Raw genomic sequence first — 20,862 nt, 5'->3', positions numbered from 1 at the left:
AAAAATCAAATACTGCGCATCGGCCATCAACACTCGAAAAATGGGCGTTCATCTGGAGCCCCGGCAACTTCTTAACAAAAAGTATGCAGCCGGCCGATGTGCCCACAGCGTGGCTGACTACAGCAAAAAAGCGAGACGTGAAACGTTGCACCATGCTGCCGGTCTCCTCTTCGCCATCGACTTTAGTTTCCTGCACCGCAAGTACGTCTATGTCACGTTCCGTTAAAAGTCGATAAAGCTGGGCCTGCTTTCTTTTCCCTGCCAGTCCTCTGACGTTTATGCTGGCAACTTTTAACGAACAAGCAGGAGCCATTTTAACGAGCGGAAAGGAGACCAGCAGCACTGTGCTTACCTCTCACGTCTAGCACGGGGCTAGACGGTGCCGTCGCCGGCATTGCCATCCGGCGCAACCGCTGGAGCTTGCCCGCCAGGGTCGGCGTTGCCGCCGCGCTTGTCGGATGAAACGTTCGGGCGTGGTCGCAGAGACGACCGCCGTACTTGGGCTGTCTTGGCAGGGGGCTCCTCGACACCAGGGGCAGCCGGTTGGCTGCCGTCGTTGCTGGACTGGGGGTGGGGGCGCTTCGACGCCGCGACGACATTGGTAGGCATGGTGACGCCACTCTTTTCTGGCGGTAGCTCCTTGGAGGTCTTAACGTCGCCGACCTTGGCAGCTGGGTCACTGTCCGTCGCTGTCCCAGGCGTCTCGGTTGACGCAGCCGAGTCAACCGCCGCTCTTTGCAGCGCTGGGACGACCCCTTTCCCGGTGCCTCCTCCTGACGAAGCTGCAGGCAGGACCTGTGTCAGCGGGTCGTTCCCCGGTGACCCTGACGAGTCACCTACAGCTTGTAGGCCCCCCGGCACAACCCCTTTCGGGGCGTCACCGCCGGTAAGCGCCGACGTGTCCGGTGGCCCCGTCTGCCTCCTCGCGTCCTCCGTGCCCCTCGCCGCCTCTTCAGCCTCGGCGACGTCCATCAGATGCTCGTGGTCATCCGCCTTTGGCAGCCCGGTCGCCGACGCGTACGTACGGACGCAGTCCGCGTCCGCGTGTCCATAGCGCCGGCACTTTGAACACCGAGGCACCCTGCAGTCACGGCGTACGTGCCCCGTTCCATGGCAGCGCAGGCACTGCATTGCTCGCCCGGGAACCACCACGAGGGCCAACTCGCCGGCGACACGAACCTGGTGGGGCAGGTCGTCAACCTTGAGACCGGGCTTCAATTTGAGTAGCACGCTCCTCGTGGTTGAGCCCTTTTCTCGCATGCCTTGGACACGCCAACGCTCGCGCGTCACTTCGGTTACGTTCCCGAACGCCGCGAAAGCTGTACGAATGTCTTCGTCCAGCACGCCGTACAGCAGCCAATGCAGGCGAAGTTTGACCTGCTGGTCTTCGGGGTCGAAAATGACACACCGACGCCCTTTCACCTTCAGCTCCTTCATGGCAGCGAGTTTCTTTGTGGCTTCGCCGGTGTTCAGGGTGACCGCCCAGACATGGTTAATCTGGTAAGCACCCACTGCCAGCACGTCGGGTAGAACACCAGCAGTCGCAAGGGCGTCTCGGAAATCTTCGACCCGGTAAGGCCTCTCACGCACGTCTCCGTGCAAGAACAACGTGTTCTGAACGATACGACCGGTAGGCAAAGTAGGCAGCACGATTTCGTAGTCCTTATCGTCTTCGGCGGTGATCCTGTTACCGCGGCCGGCACGGGCCGCTATCGCCGCTCCATCGGAGCCGTTCATCCTGCGTCCGTTCGCTATCGCGTCCGGAAGTAGAATGAGCATGGTATGGCCGATGGCGGGAGACACCGCTTTACGACTCTACTTGTAACTACCAATGTGCTCTTGTCAATAACATCAATGTGTAATTATTGAAGTGTGACTAATGAGTGCGACTAATAAAAATAAAAAAACAGCAGTATACATTGTAGAGAATAACTAAAAAAGCAGAAAAAAAAGAAGGTGCCATCAGCACTCGGTGTTCCCAGGTGGTCTCCCTCCCAAGTACTGACCGAGCCCAATGCTGCTTAGCTTCGGGGATCGGACGAGAACCGGCGCATTCAGCATGGTATGGCCGATGGCGGGAGACACCGCTTTACGACTCTACTTGTAACTACCAATGTGCTCTTGTCAATAACATCAATGTGTAATTATTGAAGTGTGACTAATGAGTGCGACTAATAAAAATAAAAAAAACAGCAGTATACATTGTAGAGAATAACTAAAAAAGCAGAAAAAAAAGAAGGTGCCATCAGCACTCGGTGTTCCCAGGTGGTCTCCCTCCCAAGTACTGACCGAGCCCAATGCTGCTTAGCTTCGGGGATCGGACGAGAACCGGCGCATTCAGCATGGTATGGCCGATGGCGGGAGACACCGCTTTACGACTCTACTTGTAACTACCAATGTGCTCTTGTCAATAACATCAATGTGTAATTATTGAAGTGTGACTAATGAGTGCGACTAATAAAAATAAAAAAACAGCAGTATACATTGTAGAGAATAACTAAAAAAGCAGAAAAAAAAGAAGGTGCCATCAGCACTCGGTGTTCCCAGGTGGTCTCCCTCCCAAGTACTGACCGAGCCCAATGCTGCTTAGCTTCGGGGATCGGACGAGAACCGGCGCATTCAGCATGGTATGGCCGATGGCGGGAGACACCGCTTTACGACTCTACTTGTAACTACCAATGTGCTCTTGTCAATAACATCAATGTGTAATTATTGAAGTGTGACTAATGAGTGCGACTAATAAAAATAAAAAAACAGCAGTATACATTGTAGAGAATAACTAAAAAAGCAGAAAAAAAAGAAGGTGCCATCAGCACTCGGTGTTCCCAGGTGGTCTCCCTCCCAAGTACTGACCGAGCCCAATGCTGCTTAGCTTCGGGGATCGGACGAGAACCGGCGCATTCAGCATGGTATGGCCGATGGCGGGAGACACCGCTTTACGACTCTACTTGTAACTACCAATGTGCTCTTGTCAATAACATCAATGTGTAATTATTGAAGTGTGACTAATGAGTGCGACTAATAAAAATAAAAAAACAGCAGTATACATTGTAGAGAATAACTAAAAAAGCAGAAAAAAAAGAAGGTGCCATCAGCACTCGGTGTTCCCAGGTGGTCTCCCTCCCAAGTACTGACCGAGCCCAATGCTGCTTAGCTTCGGGGATCGGACGAGAACCGGCGCATTCAGCATGGTATGGCCGATTTTTTTTTTTTTTTTTTTTTCTTTATTACCTGGCTTTGGTACACAGCACATAATACACACAACACTGGTGTAAAAACCACCCGATGTACAAAGTACATATGGTGACTGTGTAATCAACCAGCATGGTGCTGGTATCGTCAAGTTAAAATTCGGGCAATGTCACCAGCGGCTGTAGTCTTGACAGCCATTCGGGTGGTTCCGGTTCCGCTTTATATAATTCTATAAACCAATCAATACTCTCCCTGAAGTACGCTCGTGCAGGCCGCGCATCTTTATCGAAATGGTAGCCTGCCATTCGCGATCTCCACAAGGAGTGGAGGCCCAGGAGCATAATTGCATCGAAAGGAACCCCATCTTCATTGTTTACGCACAAAAACCGAATGCCATACGGGTGCAGCGGGAACTCTTTCTTGACAGATCTCTGCAAAACGTCCCAAAAATAAACCCCCTCCCAACAGTGCAAAAAAACATGATCTATGGTTTCCGGCAATTTACAAATTAAACAATGAGTACCCCATGGCAAAAAACAACCCCTTTTCTCCAAAAAAGATTTAACAGGCAACGTTCCGGTATGCAGTTTAAAGAAAAAGGTCTTTGTTCCCGGCTGCACACGCATTTTTTTTACTCTCTTTAAAACGTTGCTACCTGGGCCTCCACTGTACAAGGACCTGTACAACGGCACTGGAAAGACGATGTCGCATAAGGCAAAATAAAGTTCTTTTCGTTTTACACTCCAAAGGTACTCCCTTGAAAATCTCACAGTGAGAAACCTGATACTAAACACAATTTCTTTAAAGAAAGCCCCAATCCCTCCCACAAAATCCTCGGTAGTCACTACATACTCTGGGAGACATCTACCAAGTCGCAATTGACACAGTGTTCGCAGGAAAGGATCGGTGACATCTCTAAAAAACAAAAACCGGTTGACCAGCTGCCGTAAAAACAAGTGACCGAGTCCCAGTCCCCCGTCCTTAACCCGTCGAAACAAGTTGGTACGGCTGCATCGCTCCCACTCAGAAGCCCAGACAAATATGGCAAATATTCTGTGAAACTTCTGCACATTAGTCCGGGAGCAATGCAGCACCTGCATCACGTACCACAACTTGCTGATAAAAACAAGTTACAAACAGTGGCTCTGGCAAAGATCGATATGGCGGCTCCTTTCCACTTATCTGCCCTCTCCCGTATATCTTTCGCCTGACCCTTCCAATAATGATCGCTGTCGCGATAACCATCGAGCGGGACGCCCAAATACCTGCCCGGGGTCGTCACCCAAGGCACGTTAGCGAAGTGGTCAGGTTTGGTTAGCCACGATCCGTGCCAGAGCCCTAGAGACTTCGACCAGTTAACTCCGCTGCCTGTAGCTTGGCTGAATGTACGCACGGTTTCTACTGTCTGTGTTATACTACGTTTGTCCCTTGTAAAAATAGCCACATCATCCGCGTACGCAAGCAGCTTAACTTCTGCTGCTTGTAACTGAAAACCGTTGATGCTATGTTCGTTGACAATTTTCATGCAGAGAGTTTCAATATACATGCAAAATAACAAAGGGCTGAGGGGGCAACCCTGACGAACCGAACGTTGCACACTAATGGGGGCCCCCAGACTCTTATTCACGATCAACTTTGTAGTGCAGTTTCGGTACGCCAGGGCCACTCCCTCGCAAATAACAGAACCGAGGTTAACATAATTTAACAGAGCAAACAAAATTCTATGGTCAACACAATCGAACGCCTTTTGAAAATCAATCTGTAAGATGGCAACTCGCTCATCTGAATAATCACAACATTCGAGTATGCTGCGCGCTATGTGAATATTGGTCACAATCGATCGCCCTTTGATACCGCACGTTTGGTGAGGCCCGACGATGTCCTTAATCACAGTCTGTAGTCTTCGAGCCAGAACCTTCATATATATTTTGTATTCTACGTTAGTAAGGGCTATTGGTCTATACCCTGAAACAAATTTTAGCTTATCTGGGTCCTCGGTTTTAGGGATAAGTACTGTGTGGGAAGACCGGTATGACGGTGGCAATGTGTTTAATTTGTACGCTTCATTAAAGATGACTGTGAGTATAGGGCTTATTTCGTGTTTAAACTGTTTATAAAAAGCGGCGGTGAATCCGTCAGGTCCGGGTGATTTTCCAGGATTTAACTTGTCTATTGCTAGTTCAATTTCGGTTGAGGTTATTGGCCTTTGCAAATTCTCCTTTCTTTCATCGTCCACGCGAGGCAAAACAGGCAAATACTCGTTTTTAAATTTTTCCAGGTCTACGTCGTGCGCGGCGAATAATGCCCGATAATGCTCAGTGAAAGCCATTTTAATGTCCTCTGTATCGCCTGTTACCGACCCGCCCCATTCTATCTCATGTATGTGGTTTCTTTCCGCGCGTGCTTTTTCCAAGCACAGCGCTCGCTTCGATGGCGTTTCACCCGCGGCTGTGTCCTCTGCCCTTGCCCTCACCAACGCACCGCGATAACGTTCTTCGTCCAGTTGCTCAATCTTTTGTTTACTTTTCTGATGTCTTCTGACCATTTTCCGGGGGCTCGGCATTCATGCTTTAGTAGCCTATCAAGAAGCTCTTTCATTTCCGTCTCTTTCTTTCTCTGATCATGCCGAATGCGCGTTGCCCTGTCAATTGCTTTTAATTTTATAGTTTCTTTACACAGCTCCCAGTGTTGCCAAATGTGCAGACTTTTGCTTGGTTCTAATTTGCCAATTTCCTCAATTACACTTGAATTAAATTCTTCATCCTCCAGCAGCTTCCTATTTAATTTCCATGTTTCCCACGAGAAAGAATTGGTTCGCTTCTTATTTCCGATAGAGCATTCCACTAAGCAGTGGTCAGAAAAGGACACCGCGACTACAGCATAACTAGTACATGCCGGCAGGATGTCAACGGATACATAAATGCGGTCAAGTCTCGCATAACTAGGCCCTTCAAAACGCGTGTACTTAATCGCACTCGCATACTGAAGACATTCTGCAACATCCTCAAGATCCCAGTTCTCGAGAATGCGCGTCAAGACATCTGTGCTCTTTTCTCTAAAGCCGCGAGTGCTCGTCTTGTCGTGTGCACTGAGAACGCAGTTAAAGTCGCCCAACAGTATCGTCTGCTTTTCTGCACAGAGTCGTTGTTCTAGGCCGTGAAAAAACAGGGCCCTTTCTTCCACCTTGTTGGGCGCGTACACACACACAATACGCCACTCGACATTATTCAAAGAAAAGTCAAGAACCACACACCGGCCCGTCGCACACGAAAAATGACCATTCACTTGGAGCTCCGGCAACTTCTTCACAAAAAGTACGCAGCCGGCCGATGTGCCCAGTGCGTGGCTGACCACAACAAAAAACCTAGACGTGAAACGTCGCACCATGCTGCCGGTCTCTTCTTCACCATCAACTTTCGTTTCCTGCACCGCCAGCACATCTATGTCGCGTTCCGTTAAAAGTCGATAAAGCTGGCCCTGCTTTCTTTTTCCCGCCAGTCCTCTAACGTTTAGGGTTGCAACTTTTAACGGGCATGCAGGAGCCATTTTAACGAAAAGAAGAGAGACCAGCAGCACTGTGCTTACCTCTCACGTCTAGCGCGGGGCTAGACGACGCCATCGCCGGCGGTGCCGTCCGGCGCCGGCACTTGAACTTGCCCGACTGGCTCGGCGTTGCCTCCTCGCCTGTCGGACGGAACGTTGGGGCGCGGACGAAGGGATGACCGCCGTACTTGGGCAGTCTTTGCTGGGGGTTCCTCGACACCCGGCGTCGTCGCTTGAGTCCCGTCGTCGCTGGTCTGCGGGTGCGGGCGCTTCGACGCCACGGCGGCGTTGATAGACGTCTGGCCGCCAGGCTTCTCCGCCTGCGGCTCGCTCGGGCTTTTCTGCTCGCCGCCCTTGGTTCCTGGCGAGCTCTCCGTCGCTTTGCCCGTCGTGTCGCTCGACCCAGCCGCATTACCCGCCGCTCGTTGGCGCGTCGGTTCAGGAACCTGGCGGGTGTCAGCTCCTAAGGACGCTGGCAGGACCTGTGTTATCGGCGGGGTGCCTTTTGAGCCAGACGAGTCACCTGACGCTTCTTGTTCAGCCGGGCCAGCCCCTTTCGAGGCTTCACCGCTGGAAGGCGCCGATGTGTCCGGTTGACCCGCCTGCTTTCTCGCCTCGTCAGTCCCCCTCGCTGCCTCCTCGGCCTCGGCGACGTCCATGAGCTCGTTGTGCTCGTCAGCCCTTGGCAGTCCGGTCGCCGACGCGTAGGTGCGGACGCAGTCCGCGTCTGCATGTCCATAGCGCCTGCACTTCGAACAGCGGGGCACCTTGCAGTCTCGGCGAACATGACCCGTGCCGTGGCAACGCAGGCATTGCATTGCCCTCCCGGGCACCACCACGAGGGCCAATTCGCCGGCGACTCTAACCTGGTGGGGCAGGTCGTCCACCTTCAGTCCAGGCTTCAACTTGAGGAGCACGCTCCTGGTGGTTGAGCCCTTTTCCCGCATGCCCTGGACGCGCCAACGCTCACGCGTCACCTCGGTGACGTTTCCGAACGCCGCGAAAGCTGTCCGTACGTCTTCGTCCTGCACACCGTAGAGCAGCCAGTGCAGGCGAATTTTCACCCGTTGGTCTTCAGGGTCGAAAATGACGCACCGGCGCCCTTTCACCTTGAGCTCCTTCAACGCGGCCAGTTTCTTTGTAGCTTCTCCGGTGTTGAGGGTCACCGCCCAGACATGGTTAATCTGGTACGCCCCCAACGCCACCACGTCGGGGAGCACACCAGCGGTGACCAGGGCGTCTCGGAAGTCTTCGACCCTGTAGGGCCTCTCACGCACGTCACCGTGCAAAAACAACGTGTTGTGAACAACACGACCGGTAGGCAGAGTGGGCAGCACAATTTCGTATTCCTTATCATCGTCGACGGTGATCCTGTTTCCGCGGCTGGCTTGGGCCGCTATCGCCGCTCCATCGGAGCCGTTCATTCTGCGTCCGTTCGCTGGCGCGCCCGGAAGTAGAATGCGCATGGTATGGCCGATGGCGGGAGACACCGCTTTACGACTCTACTTGTAACTACCAATGTGCTCTTGTCAATAACATCAATGTGTAATTATTGAAGTGTGACTAATGAGTGCGACTAATAAAAATAAAAAAAACAGCAGTATACATTGTAGAGAATAACTAAAAAAGCAGAAAAAAAAGAAGGTGCCATCAGCACTCGGTGTTCCCAGGTGGTCTCCCTCCCAAGTACTGACCGAGCCCAATGCTGCTTAGCTTCGGGGATCGGACGAGAACCGGCGCATTCAGCATGGTATGGCCGATGGCGGGAGACACCGCTTTACGACTCTACTTGTAACTACCAATGTGCTCTTGTCAATAACATCAATGTGTAATTATTGAAGTGTGACTAATGAGTGCGACTAATAAAAATAAAAAAACAGCAGTATACATTGTAGAGAATAACTAAAAAAGCAGAAAAAAAAGAAGGTGCCATCAGCACTCGGTGTTCCCAGGTGGTCTCCCTCCCAAGTACTGACCGAGCCCAATGCTGCTTAGCTTCGGGGATCGGACGAGAACCGGCGCATTCAGCATGGTATGGCCGATGGCGGGAGACACCGCTTTACGACTCTACTTGTAACTACCAATGTGCTCTTGTCAATAACATCAATGTGTAATTATTGAAGTGTGACTAATGAGTGCGACTAATAAAAATAAAAAAAACAGCAGTATACATTGTAGAGAATAACTAAAAAAGCAGAAAAAAAAGAAGGTGCCATCAGCACTCGGTGTTCCCAGGTGGTCTCCCTCCCAAGTACTGACCGAGCCCAATGCTGCTTAGCTTCGGGGATCGGACGAGAACCGGCGCATTCAGCATGGTATGGCCGATGGCGGGAGACACCGCTTTACGACTCTACTTGTAACTACCAATGTGCTCTTGTCAATAACATCAATGTGTAATTATTGAAGTGTGACTAATGAGTGCGACTAATAAAAATAAAAAAACAGCAGTATACATTGTAGAGAATAACTAAAAAAGCAGAAAAAAAAGAAGGTGCCATCAGCACTCGGTGTTCCCAGGTGGTCTCCCTCCCAAGTACTGACCGAGCCCAATGCTGCTTAGCTTCGGGGATCGGACGAGAACCGGCGCATTCAGCATGGTATGGCCGATGGCGGGAGACACCGCTTTACGACTCTACTTGTAACTACCAATGTGCTCTTGTCAATAACATCAATGTGTAATTATTGAAGTGTGACTAATGAGTGCGACTAATAAAAATAAAAAAACAGCAGTATACATTGTAGAGAATAACTAAAAAAGCAGAAAAAAAAGAAGGTGCCATCAGCACTCGGTGTTCCCAGGTGGTCTCCCTCCCAAGTACTGACCGAGCCCAATGCTGCTTAGCTTCGGGGATCGGACGAGAACCGGCGCATTCAGCATGGTATGGCCGATGGCGGGAGACACCGCTTTACGACTCTACTTGTAACTACCAATGTGCTCTTGTCAATAACATCAATGTGTAATTATTGAAGTGTGACTAATGAGTGCGACTAATAAAAATAAAAAAACAGCAGTATACATTGTAGAGAATAACTAAAAAAGCAGAAAAAAAGAAGGTGCCATCAGCACTCGGTGTTCCCAGGTGGTCTCCCTCCCAAGTACTGACCGAGCCCAATGCTGCTTAGCTTCGGGGATCGGACGAGAACCGGCGCATTCAGCATGGTATGGCCGATTTTTTTTTTTTTTTTTTCTTTATTACCTGTCTTAGGTACACAACATATATTACAATGAAAACGTGTCGTAAACCACCCAGTGTACAAAGTACATACGGTGACTATGTAGTCAACCAGCATCGTGCTGGTATCGTCAGGCTAAAATTCCGACAAAGTGACAAGCGGCTCAACTCTTGAGAGCCACTCGGGCGGTTCCGGTGCCGTTTTATAGATCTCAATATACCAGTGCACACTTTCACGGAAATAAGCTCGGGCAGGCCTCGCATCCTTGTCAAAATGCTGACCTGCCATTCTCGAGCGCCACAAAGAGTGGAGGCCCATAAGCATGATTGCATCAAATGGAATGCCATCTTCGTTCTCTACTCTCAAAAAACGAATACCGTGCGAGTCCAATGGAAAATCTTTCTTAATAGCTCTTTGCAAAACATCCCAAAAATAAACCCCCTCCCAACAATGTAAAAAAACATGATCTATTGTTTCCGGCGACTTACAAATAATACAGTGCGTGCCCCACGGCAAAAAACAACCCTTTCGCTCCAAAAAGGCTTTAACTGGTAACGTTCCCGAATGAAGTTTAAAGAAAAATGTTTTGGTTCCCGGCTGTACATGCATTTTTTTAACCCTCTTTAAAACATTGCTTCCTGGGCCTCCACTGTACAATGACCGGTACAGTGGCACGGGAAAAACAATATCACATAAAGCAAAATAAAGTTCTTTTCGTCTGACATTGGCAAGGTACTCTTTAGAAAACCGCACAGAAAGAAATCTTACAGTAGTCACAATTTCTTTGTAAAAACCACCGATCCCTCCCACACAACCTTCGGTGGACACAACAAATTCAGGCAGAAGTCTGCCCAATCTTAATTGACATAGCGTGCGCAGGAGAGGATCGGTGGCATCTCTAAAAAACAAAAACCGGTTGACAAGCTGCCGTAAAAACAAGTGACCGAGTCCCAGTCCCCCATCTTTGACCCGTCGAAACAAGTTGGTACGGCTGCACCGTTCCCACTCAGAAGCCCAGACAAATATGGCAAATATCCTATGGAACTTCTGTACATTAGTCCGGGAACAATGCAGCACCTGCATTACGTACCAGAGCTTGCTGATAAAAAACAGATTGCAGACGGTGGCTCTGGCAAAAATTGATAACGAAGCTCCTTTCCATTTCACCGCTTTCTCCTGCGTATCTTTCACCTGCTCTTTCCAGTAGTTGTCGCTCTCGCGATAACAATCGAGCGGCACTCCCAAGTACTTGCCCGGGGTCGTTGCCCAAGGCACATTAGCGAAGTGGTCCGGCGTCGATGGCCACGATCCGTGCCAGAGCCCAAGGCTCTTGGACCAGTTCACGCCACTCCCCGTAGCCTTGGTGAACTCACGCACTGTTTCGACGGCCTGTATTATACTACTCTGATCCCTTGTAAAAATAGCAATGTCGTCTGCATATGCTAACAACTTCACTTCGACTGCTTGCAACTGGAAACCAAGGATGCTATTGTTATTAATTACTTTCATGCACAGAGTTTCTATATAAATACAAAATAACAGAGGGCTTAGGGGGCAACCCTGACGAACCGATCTCTGCACGTTAATGGGGGCCCCCAGACTCTTATTTACAATCAACCTCGTCGTGCAGTTTCGGTACGCCAGGGCCACTCCCTCACAGATAACAGAACCAAGGTTAACATGGTTTAAAACAGCAAACAAAATTCTGTGATCAACACAGTCGAAAGCTTTTTCAAGGTCAATCTGTAAAATAGCGACCCGATCATCAGAGTAGTCACAGCACTCGAGAATGCTTCGCGCTTTATGAATATTTAGGACAATCGATCGCCCTTTAATACCACATGTTTGGTGTTGCCCGACGATGTCCTTTATCGCTGTCTGCAATCTGCGAGCCAATACTTTCATGTAGATTTTGTACTCTACATTTGTTAGGGCTATGGGTCGATATGCTGATACAGATCTGAGCTTATATACATCCTCGGTTTTGGGTATCAGAACGGTATGGGATGACCTGTATGATGGAGGCAATGTATTTAATTTATAGGCTTCATTAAATATTACTGTCAGGATAGGGCTAATGTCATGTTTGAATGCTTTATAAAAGGCGGCCGTGAATCCGTCCGGACCAGGCGACTTTCCAGGGTTTAGTTTGTCTATGGCGTCCTCAACTTCAGTAACTGTGATTTCACGCTCCAAACTCTCTTTTCTTTCATCGTCCAGACGGGGTAATACGGGCAGAAATTCATTCTTGAAATGTTGAAAGTCGATGTCGTGCAATGCAAACAGTTTCCTATAATGCTCAGTAAAGGCTCGCGTGATACCCTCTGTATCAGTTGATACGTTACCGCCCCATTCTATCTCGCGTACGTGGTTCTTTTCGGCGCGTGCTTTTTCCAAGCCTAGCGCTCGTTTCGTTGGCGTTTCGCCTGCGGCGGTGTCCTCTGCCCTTGCCCTCACAAGCGCACCCCGATAACGCTGCTCGTCCAGCTGCTCTATTTTTTGTTTTATTTTTCTGATATCTTCAATCCATTTTCCCGGGGCTCGGCATTCATGTTTTAATAGCTTCTCTAGAAGTTGCTTTAATTCGGTCTCTTTCCTTTTCTCCTCGTACCGAATGGACGTAGACCTGCTAATTGCAGTTAATTTTAAAGTTTCTTTACACAGCTCCCACTGTTGCCAAATGTGCAGGGTTTTGCTAGGATCTAACTTGCTAATTTCCTCTATTACAGTTGAATTAAATTTTTCGTCACCCAGGAGCTTGCTATTTAATTTCCAAGTATCCCACGAGAAAGAATTACTTCGCTTATTTATTCCAATAGAGCACTCGACTAAGCAGTGGTCAGAGAACGACACTGGGACTACAGCATAACTACTACATGCCGGCAGGATGTCAAAGGTTACGTAAATGCGATCTAGTCTTGCATGACTAGGGCCTTCAAACCGTGTGTATCTAACCGCACTCGTATACTGAAGACATTCTCCGACATCCTCAAGATCTGAGTTCTCGAGAATCCGCGTCAAAACATCAGTGCTCCTATCTCTGAAGCCCCGCGTGCTCGTCTTGTCGTGTGCACTGAGAACGCAGTTAAAGTCGCCCAACAATACCGTCTGCCTTTCTGCACAGATTCGTTGCTCAAGACCGTGAAAGAACAAGGCCCTTTCTTCTATCTTGTTAGGCGCGTACACACAGACAATACGCCACTCGTCACTATTTAAAGAAAAGTCAAGCATCACACACCGGCCCGTCGGACAAGAAAAATGACCGTTCACTCTTAGCTCCGGCAACTTCTTGACAACCAGTACGCAGCCTGCCGATGTGCCCAACGCGTGGCTGACTACAACAAAAAACCTAGACGTGAAACGTTGCACCATGCTGCCGGTCTCTTCTTCGCCATCAACTTTCGTTTCCTGCACCGCCAGCACGTCTATGTCGCGTTCCGTTAAAAGCCGGTAAAGCTGGCTCTGCTTTCTTTTCCCTGCCAGTCCTCTCACATTTATGGTGGCAACTTTTAACGGAAATGCAGGAGCCATTTTTAACGAAAGGAAAAGAGACCAGCAGCACTGTGCTTACCTCTCACGTCTAGCACGTGGCTAGACGATGCCATCGCCGGCGGTGCCGTCCGGCGCCGGTACTTGAACTTGCCCGACTTGCTCAGCGTTGCCGCCTCGCTTGTCGGACGTAACGTTGGGGCGCGGTCGAAGGGATGACCGCCGTACCTGGGCAGTCTTTGCCGGAGGTTCCTCGACGCCCGGCGTCATGGCGTGGGTCCCGTCGTTGCTGGTCTGGGGGTGCGGGCGCTTCGACGCCACGGTGGCAGTGGTAGGCGTCTGGAGGCCCCCCTTCTCTGCCTGTGGCTCGCTCCGGCTTTTTTGCTCGCCGCATTTTGTTGCTGGCGAGCTCTCCGTCGCCTTCCCAGCCGTGTCGCTCGACGCTTCCAAATCACCCGCCGCTCCTTGGTGCTTCGGTTCAGGAACCTTTAGGGTGTCGGCTCCAGTAGTCGCAGGCGTGACCTCTTTTTTCGGCTGGTTGCCCTTCGAGCCCGCCGAGTCCGCTGCCGCTTGTTTTTCTTCCGAGCCATCCACGCTCGGGGCGGCACCGCCGCACGGCGCCGACGTGTCCAGTGGTCCCGCCCGCTTTCCTGCCTCGTCGGTACCACTCGCTGCCTCCTCGGCCTCGGCGGCGTCCATGAGCTCCTCGTGTTCGTCCGCCCTCAGCAGTCCGGTCGCCGACGCGTAGGTGCGGATGCAGTCTGCGTCCGCGTGTCCGTAGCGCCGGCACTTCGAACACCTCGGAACCTTGCAGTCACGGCGAACGTGACCCGTGCCGTGGCAACGCAGGCATTGCATTGCCCTCCCGGGCACCACCACGAGGGCCAATTCACCGGCGACTCTAACCTGGTGGGGCAGGTCGTCCACCTTGAGTCCGGGCTTCAACTTGAGGAGCAGGCTCCTGGTGGTTGAGCCCTTTTCCCGCATGCCCTGGACGCGCCAACGCTCACGGGTCACCTCAGTGACGTTTCCGAACGTTGCAAACGCTGACCGGATGTCTTCGTCCTGCACGCCGTAAAGCAGCCAATGCAGGCGAAGTTTGACCTGCTGGTCTTCGGGGTCGAAAATGACACATCGACGCCCTTTCACCTTCAGCTCCTTCATGGCAGCAAGTTTCTTTGTGGCTTCGCCGGTGTTCAGGGTGACCGCCCAGACATGGTTAATCTGGTAAGCACCCACTGCCAGCACGTCGGGTAGAACACCAGCAGTTGCAAGGGCGTCTCGGAAATCTTCGACCCGGTAAGGCCTCTCACGCACGTCTCCGTGCAAGAACAACGTGTTCTGAACGATTCGACCGGTAGGCAAAGTAGGCAGCACGATTTCGTAGTCCTTATCGTCTTCGGCGGTGATCCTGTTACCGCGGCCGGCACGGGCCGCTATCGCCGCTCCATCGGAGCCGTTCATTCTTCGTCCGTTCGCTTGCGCGGCCGGAAGTAGAATGAGCATGGTATGGCCGATGGCGGGAGACACCGCTTTACGACTCTACTTGTAACTACCAATGTGCTCTTGTCAATAACATCAATGTGTAATTATTGAAGTGTGACTAATGAGTGCGACTAATAAAAATAAAAAAACAGCAGTATACATTGTAGAGAATAACTAAAAAAGCAGAAAAAAAAGAAGGTGCCATCAGCACTCGGTGTTCCCAGGTGGTCTCCCTCCCAAGTACTGACCGAGCCCAATGCTGCTTAGCTTCGGGGATCGGACGAGAACCGGCGCATTCAGCATGGTATGGCCGATGGCGGGAGACACCGCTTTACGACTCTACTTGTAACTACCAATGTGCTCTTGTCAATAACATCAATGTGTAATTATTGAAGTGTGACTAATGAGTGCGACTAATAAAAATAAAAAAACAGCAGTATACATTGTAGAGAATAACTAAAAAAGCAGAAAAAAAAGAAGGTGCCATCAGCACTCGGTGTTCCCAGGTGGTCTCCCTCCCAAGTACTGACCGAGCCCAATGCTGCTTAGCTTCGGGGATCGGACGAGAACCGGCGCATTCAGCATGGTATGGCCGATGGCGGGAGACACCGCTTTACGACTCTACTTGTAACTACCAATGTGCTCTTGTCAATAACATCAATGTGTAATTATTGAAGTGTGACTAATGAGTGCGACTAATAAAAATAAAAAAACAGCAGTATACATTGTAGAGAATAACTAAAAAAGCAGAAAAAAAAGAAGGTGCCATCAGCACTCGGTGTTCCCAGGTGGTCTCCCTCCCAAGTACTGACCGAGCCCAATGCTGCTTAGCTTCGGGGATCGGACGAGAACCGGCGCATTCAGCATGGTATGGCCGATGGCGGGAGACACCGCTTTACGACTCTACTTGTAACTACCAATGTGCTCTTGTCAATAACATCAATGTGTAATTATTGAAGTGTGACTAATGAGTGCGACTAATAAAAATAAAAAAACAGCAGTATACATTGTAGAGAATAACTAAAAAAGCAGAAAAAAAAGAAGGTGCCATCAGCACTCGGTGTTCCCAGGTGGTCTCCCTCCCAAGTACTGACCGAGCCCAATGCTGCTTAGCTTCGGGGATCGGACGAGAACCGGCGCATTCAGCATGGTATGGCCGATGGCGGGAGACACCGCTTTACGACTCTACTTGTAACTACCAATGTGCTCTTGTCAATAACATCAATGTGTAATTATTGAAGTGTGACTAATGAGTGCGACTAATAAAAATAAAAAAAACAGCAGTATACATTGTAGAGAATAACTAAAAAAGCAGAAAAAAAAGAAGGTGCCATCAGCACTCGGTGTTCCCAGGTGGTCTCCCTCCCAAGTACTGACCGAGCCCAATGCTGCTTAGCTTCGGGGATCGGACGAGAACCGGCGCATTCAGCATGGTATGGCCGATGGCGGGAGACACCGCTTTACGACTCTACTTGTAACTACCAATGTGCTCTTGTCAATAACATCAATGTGTAATTATTGAAGTGTGACTAATGAGTGCGACTAATAAAAATAAAAAAACAGCAGTATACATTGTAGAGAATAACTAAAAAAGCAGAAAAAAAAGAAGGTGCCATCAGCACTCGGTGTTCCCAGGTGGTCTCCCTCCCAAGTACTGACCGAGCCCAATGCTGCTTAGCTTCGGGGATCGGACGAGAACCGGCGCATTCAGCATGGTATGGCCGATGGCGGGAGACACCGCTTTACGACTCTACTTGTAACTACCAATGTGCTCTTGTCAATAACATCAATGTGTAATTATTGAAGTGTGACTAATGAGTGCGACTAATAAAAATAAAAAAACAGCAGTATACATTGTAGAGAATAACTAAAAAAGCAGAAAAAAAAGAAGGTGCCATCAGCACTCGGTGTTCCCAGGTGGTCTCCCTCCCAAGTACTGACCGAGCCCAATGCTGCTTAGCTTCGGGGATCGGACGAGAACCGGCGCATTCAGCATGGTATGGCCGATGGCGGGAGACACCGCTTTACGACTCTACTTGTAACTACCAATGTGCTCTTGTCAATAACATCAATGTGTAATTATTGAAGTGTGACTAATGAGTGCGACTAATAAAAATAAAAAAACAGCAGTATACATTGTAGAGAATAACTAAAAAAGCAGAAAAAAAAGAAGGTGCCATCAGCACTCGGTGTTCCCAGGTGGTCTCCCTCCCAAGTACTGACCGAGCCCAATGCTGCTTAGCTTCGGGGATCGGACGAGAACCGGCGCATTCAGCATGGTATGGCCGATGGCGGGAGACACCGCTTTACGACTCTACTTGTAACTACCAATGTGCTCTTGTCAATAACATCAATGTGTAATTATTGAAGTGTGACTAATGAGTGCGACTAATAAAAATAAAAAAACAGCAGTATACATTGTAGAGAATAACTAAAAAAGCAGAAAAAAAAGAAGGTGCCATCAGCACTCGGTGTTCCCAGGTGGTCTCCCTCCCAAGTACTGACCGAGCCCAATGCTGCTTAGCTTCGGGGATCGGACGAGAACCGGCGCATTCAGCATGGTATGGCCGATGGCGGGAGACACCGCTTTACGACTCTACTTGTAACTACCAATGTGCTCTTGTCAATAACATCAATGTGTAATTATTGAAGTGTGACTAATGAGTGCGACTAATAAAAATAAAAAAACAGCAGTATACATTGTAGAGAATAACTAAAAAAGCAGAAAAAAAAGAAGGTGCCATCAGCACTCGGTGTTCCCAGGTGGTCTCCCTCCCAAGTACTGACCGAGCCCAATGCTGCTTAGCTTCGGGGATCGGACGAGAACCGGCGCATTCAGCATGGTATGGCCGATTTTTTTTTTTTTTTTTTTTTCTTTATTACCTGGCTTTGGTAAAAACACATTACACGGACAACACTTTCATAAATTTACCATATATGTACACTCTACATGCGGACACAAATATCAACCGGCAAAGTGCTGGTATCGTCAGGTTAAAATTCAGACAAGGTGACAAGCGGCTCCACTCTTGAGAGCCACTCTGGTGGTTCCGGTGCCATTTTGTGAACCTCAATAAACCAGTGAACACTCTCTCTGAAATAAGCTCGGGCAGGCCGCGCATCCTTGTCAAGATGCTGACCTGCCATTCTCGAGCGCCACAAAGAGTGGAGGCCCATTAGCATTATTGCATCAAATGGAACGCCATCTTCGTTCTCTACATTCAAAAAACGAATACCGCGCGAGTCCAAAGGAAAATCTTTCTTAATAGCTCTCTGCAGCACATCCCAAAAATAAACTCCCTCCCAACAATGTAAAAAAACATGATCTATTGTTTCAGGTGACTTACAAATTATACAATGCGTGCCCCAGAGCAAAAAGCAGCCCTTTCCCGCCAAAAATGTTTTTACTGGTAAGGTTCCTGAATGCAGCTTAAAGAAAAATGTTTTGGTACCCGGTTGTACATGCATCTTTTTTACCCTCTTTAAAACCTTGCTGCCTGGGCCTCCACTGTACAATGACCGATACAGCGGCACTGGAAAAACAATGTCACATAAGGCAAAATAAAGTTCTTTTCGCTTCACACTGAATAGATACTCTCGTGAAAAACGTACATAAAGGAATCTGACACTGGACACTATTTCTTTGTCAAAACCCCCGATCCCTCCCACACAATCTTCGGTGGATACAACAAATTCAGGGAGCGATCTACCCAGTCGTAATTGACAGAGTGTGCGGAGAAACGGATCTGTCACGTCTCTAAAGAACAAAAAACGGTTGACCAGCTGGCGTAAAAAGAGGTGACCCAATCCGAGGCCCCCGTCTTTGACCCGGCGAAACAAGTTGGTACGGCTGCACCGTTCCCACTCAGAAGCCCAGACAAACATGGCAAATATTCTGTGAAATTTCTGGACATTCTTTCGTGAGCAGTGCAGCACCTGCATCACGTACCAGAGCTTGCTGATAAAAAACAGGTTGCAAACGGTGGCTCTGGCAAAAATCGATAATGAAGCTCCTTTCCATTTCTCCGCTTTCTCCTGCGTATCTTTCGCCTGCTCTTTCCAGTAATGGTCGCTCTCGCGATAACAATCGAGCGGAACTCCCAAGTACTTGCCAGGGGTCGTAGCCCAAGGCACATTAGCGTAGTGGTCCGGCTTCGATGGCCACGATCCATGCCAGAGCCCAAGGCTCTTGGACCAGTTCACGCCACTCCCCGTAGCCTTGCTGAACTCACGCACTGTTTCGACGGCCTGTGTTATACTCCTCCGATCCCTTGTGAAAATAGCAATGTCATCTGCATATGCTAACAGTTTCACTTCGACTGCTTGCAATTGGAAACCAAGGATGCTATTGTTATTAATTATTTTCATGCACAGAGTTTCTATATAAATACAAAATAACAGAGGGCTTAGGGGGCAACCCTGTCGCACCGAACGCTGCACGTTAATGGGGGCCCCCAGACTCTTATTTACAATCAACCTTGTCGTGCAGTTTCGGTACGCCAGGGCCACTCCCTCACATATAACAGAACCAAGGTTAACATGGTTTAAAACAGCAAACAAAATTCTGTGGTCCACACAGTCGAAAGCTTTTTCAAGGTCGATCTGTAAAATAGCGACCCGATCATCAGAGTAATCACAGCACTCGAGAATGCTTCGCGCTTTATGAATATTCAGAACAATGGATCGCCCTTTAATACCACATGTTTGGTGAGGCCCGACGATGTCCTTTATCGCTGTCTGCAGTCTGCGAGCCAATACTTTCATGTAGATTTTGTACTCTACATTTGTTAGGGCTATGGGTCGATATGCTGATACAGATCTGAGTTTGTATACATCATCGGTTTTAGGTATGAGAACGGTATGGGATGACCTGTATGATGGAGGCAACGTATTTAATTTGTATGCTTCATTGAATATCACTGTCAGGATAGGGCTAATGTCGTGTTTGAATACTTTATAAAACGCGGCAGTGAATCCGTCCGGTCCAGGCGACTTTCCAGGGTTTAGCTTGTCTATGGCATCCTCAACTTCAGTAACTGTTATTTCACGCTCCAAACTCTCTTTTCTTTCATCGTCCAGACGGGGTAATACGGGCAGAAATTCATCCATGAAATGTTGAGAATCTATGTCGTGCATTGCAAACAGCTTCCGATAATGTTCAGTAAATGCTCTCGTTATAGCCTCTGTATCAGTTGATACGTTACCGCCCCATTCTATTTCGCGTACGTGGTTCTGTTCGGCACGTGCTTTTTCCAAGCCTAAGGCCCGTTTCGATGGCATTTCGCCGGCAGCGGTGTCCTCTGCCCTTGCCCTCACAAGCGCACCCCGATAACGCTGTTCGTCCAGCTGCTCTAACTTTTGTTTTATTTTTCTTATGTCTTCCGTCCATTTTCCGGGGGCTCGGCATTCATGCTTCAATAGCTTATCAAGAAGCTCTTTCATTTCCGTTTCTTTCTTTCTCTGATCGTGCCGAATGCACGTTGCCCGATCAATTGCTTTTAATTTTATAGTTTCTTTACACAGCTCCCACTGTTGCCAAATGTGCAGACTTTTGCTAGGTTTTAATTTGCCAATTTCCTCTATTACAGTTGAATTAAATTTTTCGTCCTCCAGGAGCTTGCTATTTAATTTCCACGTATCCCACGAGAAAGAATTACTTCGCTTATTTATTCCAATAGAGCACTCGACTAAGCAGTGATCAGAGAACGACACTGGGACTACAGCATAACTAGTACATGCCGGCAGGATGTCAACGGATACATAAATGCGGTCAAGTCGCGCATGACTAGGCCCTTCGAACCGCGTGTACTTAATCGCACTCGTACGTTGAAGACATTCTGCGACATCCTCAAGATCCCAGTTCTCGAGAACGCGCGTCAAAACATCAGTGCTCTTTTCTCTAAAGCCCCGAGTGCTCGTCTTGTCGTGTGCACTGAGAACGCAGTTAAAGTCACCCAACAAGATTGTCTGCTTTTCTGC

At 49.2% G+C, this 20,862-nt stretch overlaps 18 non-coding genes and 3 pseudogenes across 18 annotated transcripts; all 21 read right to left on the bottom strand.

Annotated features, from left to right (window-relative positions):
* Positions 1-1,957: 1,957 nt before the first annotated feature.
* Positions 1,958-2,076, bottom strand: LOC119372846 (5S ribosomal RNA). Its single transcript, XR_005179735.1, has one exon. It is a non-coding gene; the product is annotated as a 5S ribosomal RNA (ribosomal RNA).
* Positions 2,077-2,240: 164 nt separating this feature from the next.
* LOC119372845 (5S ribosomal RNA) lies at positions 2,241-2,359 on the bottom strand. The gene has a single exon (XR_005179734.1). It is a non-coding gene; the product is annotated as a 5S ribosomal RNA (ribosomal RNA).
* A 163-nt stretch (positions 2,360-2,522) lies between these two features.
* Positions 2,523-2,641, bottom strand: LOC119372844 (5S ribosomal RNA). The gene has a single exon (XR_005179733.1). It is a non-coding gene; the product is annotated as a 5S ribosomal RNA (ribosomal RNA).
* Positions 2,642-2,804: 163 nt separating this feature from the next.
* Positions 2,805-2,923, bottom strand: LOC119372835 (5S ribosomal RNA). The gene has a single exon (XR_005179725.1). It is a non-coding gene; the product is annotated as a 5S ribosomal RNA (ribosomal RNA).
* Positions 2,924-3,086: 163 nt separating this feature from the next.
* On the bottom strand, positions 3,087-3,205 carry LOC119372777 (5S ribosomal RNA; annotated as a pseudogene).
* Positions 3,206-8,380: 5,175 nt separating this feature from the next.
* LOC119372823 (5S ribosomal RNA) lies at positions 8,381-8,499 on the bottom strand. Its single transcript, XR_005179714.1, has one exon. It is a non-coding gene; the product is annotated as a 5S ribosomal RNA (ribosomal RNA).
* Positions 8,500-8,662: 163 nt separating this feature from the next.
* Positions 8,663-8,781, bottom strand: LOC119372811 (5S ribosomal RNA). Its single transcript, XR_005179704.1, has one exon. It is a non-coding gene; the product is annotated as a 5S ribosomal RNA (ribosomal RNA).
* A 164-nt stretch (positions 8,782-8,945) lies between these two features.
* LOC119372802 (5S ribosomal RNA) lies at positions 8,946-9,064 on the bottom strand. The gene has a single exon (XR_005179701.1). It is a non-coding gene; the product is annotated as a 5S ribosomal RNA (ribosomal RNA).
* Positions 9,065-9,227: 163 nt separating this feature from the next.
* Positions 9,228-9,346, bottom strand: LOC119372790 (5S ribosomal RNA). The gene has a single exon (XR_005179700.1). It is a non-coding gene; the product is annotated as a 5S ribosomal RNA (ribosomal RNA).
* Positions 9,347-9,509: 163 nt separating this feature from the next.
* LOC119372778 (5S ribosomal RNA) lies at positions 9,510-9,628 on the bottom strand. Its single transcript, XR_005179699.1, has one exon. It is a non-coding gene; the product is annotated as a 5S ribosomal RNA (ribosomal RNA).
* Positions 9,629-9,790: 162 nt separating this feature from the next.
* Positions 9,791-9,909, bottom strand: LOC119372776 (5S ribosomal RNA; annotated as a pseudogene).
* A 5,173-nt stretch (positions 9,910-15,082) lies between these two features.
* On the bottom strand, positions 15,083-15,201 carry LOC119372767 (5S ribosomal RNA). The gene has a single exon (XR_005179697.1). It is a non-coding gene; the product is annotated as a 5S ribosomal RNA (ribosomal RNA).
* Positions 15,202-15,364: 163 nt separating this feature from the next.
* LOC119372755 (5S ribosomal RNA) lies at positions 15,365-15,483 on the bottom strand. The gene has a single exon (XR_005179686.1). It is a non-coding gene; the product is annotated as a 5S ribosomal RNA (ribosomal RNA).
* Positions 15,484-15,646: 163 nt separating this feature from the next.
* LOC119372743 (5S ribosomal RNA) lies at positions 15,647-15,765 on the bottom strand. Its single transcript, XR_005179675.1, has one exon. It is a non-coding gene; the product is annotated as a 5S ribosomal RNA (ribosomal RNA).
* A 163-nt stretch (positions 15,766-15,928) lies between these two features.
* On the bottom strand, positions 15,929-16,047 carry LOC119372731 (5S ribosomal RNA). Its single transcript, XR_005179663.1, has one exon. It is a non-coding gene; the product is annotated as a 5S ribosomal RNA (ribosomal RNA).
* A 164-nt stretch (positions 16,048-16,211) lies between these two features.
* Positions 16,212-16,330, bottom strand: LOC119372719 (5S ribosomal RNA). Its single transcript, XR_005179652.1, has one exon. It is a non-coding gene; the product is annotated as a 5S ribosomal RNA (ribosomal RNA).
* Positions 16,331-16,493: 163 nt separating this feature from the next.
* On the bottom strand, positions 16,494-16,612 carry LOC119372707 (5S ribosomal RNA). Its single transcript, XR_005179640.1, has one exon. It is a non-coding gene; the product is annotated as a 5S ribosomal RNA (ribosomal RNA).
* Positions 16,613-16,775: 163 nt separating this feature from the next.
* LOC119372875 (5S ribosomal RNA) lies at positions 16,776-16,894 on the bottom strand. The gene has a single exon (XR_005179763.1). It is a non-coding gene; the product is annotated as a 5S ribosomal RNA (ribosomal RNA).
* Positions 16,895-17,057: 163 nt separating this feature from the next.
* On the bottom strand, positions 17,058-17,176 carry LOC119372864 (5S ribosomal RNA). The gene has a single exon (XR_005179752.1). It is a non-coding gene; the product is annotated as a 5S ribosomal RNA (ribosomal RNA).
* A 163-nt stretch (positions 17,177-17,339) lies between these two features.
* LOC119372852 (5S ribosomal RNA) lies at positions 17,340-17,458 on the bottom strand. Its single transcript, XR_005179741.1, has one exon. It is a non-coding gene; the product is annotated as a 5S ribosomal RNA (ribosomal RNA).
* Positions 17,459-17,621: 163 nt separating this feature from the next.
* LOC119372775 (5S ribosomal RNA) lies at positions 17,622-17,740 on the bottom strand (annotated as a pseudogene).
* Positions 17,741-20,862: the final 3,122 nt, after the last annotated feature.

Source organism: Rhipicephalus sanguineus, chromosome 10 (assembly GCF_013339695.2).
Source record: "Rhipicephalus sanguineus isolate Rsan-2018 chromosome 10, BIME_Rsan_1.4, whole genome shotgun sequence".
NCBI lineage: Eukaryota > Metazoa > Arthropoda > Arachnida > Ixodida > Ixodidae > Rhipicephalus > Rhipicephalus sanguineus.
The sequence above is the reverse complement of the archived record's forward strand: the minus strand, read 5'-3'. Positions and strand labels throughout refer to the sequence as shown.